This window comes from Mesoplodon densirostris, unplaced genomic scaffold (genome assembly GCF_025265405.1).
Source record: "Mesoplodon densirostris isolate mMesDen1 unplaced genomic scaffold, mMesDen1 primary haplotype scaffold_37, whole genome shotgun sequence".
Taxonomy (NCBI): Eukaryota; Metazoa; Chordata; class Mammalia; order Artiodactyla; family Ziphiidae; genus Mesoplodon; species Mesoplodon densirostris.
The window spans coordinates 11,344,691-11,348,098 of NW_026778196.1; positions in this window are offsets into that span (position 1 = coordinate 11,344,691).

Sequence of the window (3,408 nt, forward strand, 5' to 3'; positions counted from 1 at the left end):
GCTGAGAATGTTCATGGAGCATTGTGGTTAAAAAGGTCACAGAGACGGTTGATGACGAGGACATGGACCATTGTGATGACAAAAGTCATGAATTATTGTGAGGACTGGAGTCACGGAGCATTGTGATGACAGGGGTCATGGAGCATTGTGATAACATGGGCATGGAGCATTGTGATGACAAGGGCATGGAACATTGTGAAGACAAGGGCATGGAGCATTGTGAGGAGAAGACCAAGGAGCATTCTGATGGCATGCGTCATTGAGCTTTGTAATGACAATGGCATGTACCATTGTGATTACATGGGACTTGGAGCATTGTGATGAAAAGGGCATGGATCATTGTGACGAAAAAGGCATGGAGCCTTGTCATGACAGGGTTCAAGGAGCATACAGACAACAAGTGTCAGGGAGCATGTTGATGACAAGTGTATTGAGCATTGTGATGACGAAGGTCATAGAGCATTGTGATGAGAAGACCATGGATAATTGTGATGACGAGCATCCTGGGGCATTGTGATGACAAGTGTTATGGAATATTGTGATCACAAGGGTTTGGAGCATTGTTATGACAGAGGTCATGGAACATTTTGATTTCGTTGTGATGACAATTGCATGAAGCATTATGATGATGGGCATGGTGCATTGTGATGACAGGGTTCATGGATCATTGAGATGAAAAGGGGCATAGAGCATTGTGATTACAGTGTTCTTGGAGCATTGTGATAAGAAGGGTCATGGAGCCTTGTGATGACAAGGCCATGGAACATCGTGATGGCAGGGGTCATGGAGCATGGTTATGACAGGGGTAATGGAGCATTGTGATGGCAAGGGCTTGGAGCATTGTGATGAGAAGGCCATGGAGCATTCTGATGACATGTGTCATGGAGCTATGTGAAGACAAGGGCATGGAGCAATGTGATGAGAGCGTTCATGGAGCACTGTGATGACAATGACATGGAGCATTGTGATGCCAATGGTCATGGATCTTTGTGATGACAAAGGTCATGGAGCATTTTGATGGCAAGGGCGCTGTGCATTGTGATGAGAAGGGCAGGGAGCATTCTGATGACAGGGTCATGGAGCAATTTGATGAAAAGTGTCATGGAACATTTTGATGACAGGTGTTATGGAACATTGTGATTTCAGGGGTCATCGAACATTGTGATGATAAGTGCATGTAGCATTGTGATGACAGGAGTCATGGAACATTGTGATGACAGGGGTGAGGGAGTATTGTGACAAATAGTGATGTAGCATTGTGATATCAGTGGTGAGAGAGCATTTTGATGAGAAGTGCATGGAGCATTGTGATGACAAATTTTATGGAGCATTGTGATGACAATGTTGTGGAGCACTGTGATGACAAGCGCATGGTGCATTGTGATGACATGTGTCATGGAGCATTGTGCTGACAAGCGCATGGAGCTTTGTGATGACAAGGGTCATGGAGCATTGTGCTGAGAAAGGCATAGAGCATTGTGATGACAAGGGTCAAAGAGCATTGTGATGAAAAGTTCATGGAGCATTGTGGTTAAAAAGGTCACAGAGACTGTTGATGACGAGGGCATGGACCATTGTGATGAGAAAGGTCATGAGGCATTGTGATGACTGGAGTCACGGAGCATTGTGATGACAGGGGTCATGGAGCATTGTGATAACAAGGGTATGGAGCATTGTGATGACAAGGACATGGAACATTGGTCTAACAACTTTCATGGAATATTGCGATGAGAATTGGAATGGCACACTGTGATGACAAGGGCATGGAGCATTGTGATGACCAGGTCATGCCGTATTGTGAAGACAGGTGTCAGGGAGCATTGTGATCACATATGTAATGGCCCATTGTGATGAGGATGGCATGGAGCATTGTGATGCCAAGTGTCAGGGAGGATTCTGATGACAAAGGTAATGGAGCATTGTGATGACAATGGCTTGGAGCATTGTGATGACAAGGGTCAGGGAGCATTGTGCTGACAAGTGCATGGAGAATTGTGATGACAAGGGTCATGGAGCATTCTGATGACAAGCTTGTGGAGTATTTTGATGACAATGGCATGGAGCATTGTGATGAAAATGGCATAGGGCATTGTGATGAAAAAGGCATGGAGCCATTTCATGACAGGGTTCAAGGATCATTCTGATGACAAGTGTCAGGGAGCATTGTGATGACAAGTGTATTGAGAATTGTGGTGACAAAGGTCATCGAGCACTGTGATGAAAGGGGCATGGAGTATTGTGATGACAGGCATCATGGAGCATTGTGATGACAAGTGTTATGGAACATTGTGATCACAAGGGTTTGGAGCATTGTGATGACAGAGGTCATGGATCATTTTGATTTCAAGGAGCATGGAGCATTGTGATGACAAGGGCATGAAGCAATGTGATCCCAAAGTTTATGGAGGATTGTGATGACTATGGAAATGGAGTATTGTGATGACAAGCGCATAGAGCATTGTAATGACAAGGTCATGTAGCATTTTGCTGACAAAGGCATGGAGCATTTTGATGACATGTGTCATGGAGCACTGTGATGACAAGCGTCAAGGAGCATTGTGAATACAGGGGTCATGGAGCATTGGGATGACAAGGGCATGGATCATTGTGATGACAAGGGTCATGGAGCACTGGGCTGAAAATGTTCATGGAGAGTTGTGCTGACAGGTGTCATGTAGCATTGTGACGACAAGGGAATGGAGCATTGTGATGACAAGAGTCCTGGATCATTGTGTTGTCAGGTGTCATGGAGTGTTGTGATGACAGTGGTCATGGAGCATTGTGATGATATTGGCAATGGAGCATTGTGATGAGAAGGTCGTGGAGCATTGGGCTGAAAATGTTCATGGATTATTTTGATGACAGGGGTCATGGAGCATTGTGATGACAAGGGAATGGATCATGATGATGTCAAGGTCCTGGAACATTGTGATGAGAAGACCATGGAGACTTGTGATGGCAAGTCTCATGGAGCATTCTGATGAAAAGGGGCATGGAGCATTGTGATTACAGGGGTCTTGGAGCATTGTTATGACTAGGGCATAGAGCATTGTGATGAGAAGGCCATGGAGCATTCTGATGACATGCGTCATGGAGTTTTGTGATGACAAGGGCATGGAGCATTGTGATTACAGGGACCTTGGAGAATTGTGATGAAATGGTCATGGATCATTGTGATGAAAAATGCATGGAAACTTGTCATGACAGGGTTCAAGGAGCATACTGACGACAAGGGTCAGGGAGCATTGTGATGACAAGTGTATTGAGCATTGTTATGACAAAGATCATGGAGCATTGTGATGAGAAGACTATGGATAATTGTGATGATGAGCATCATGGGGTGTTGTGATGATACGTGTTAAGCAACATTGTGATCACAAGGGTTTGGAGCATTGTTATGACAGAGGT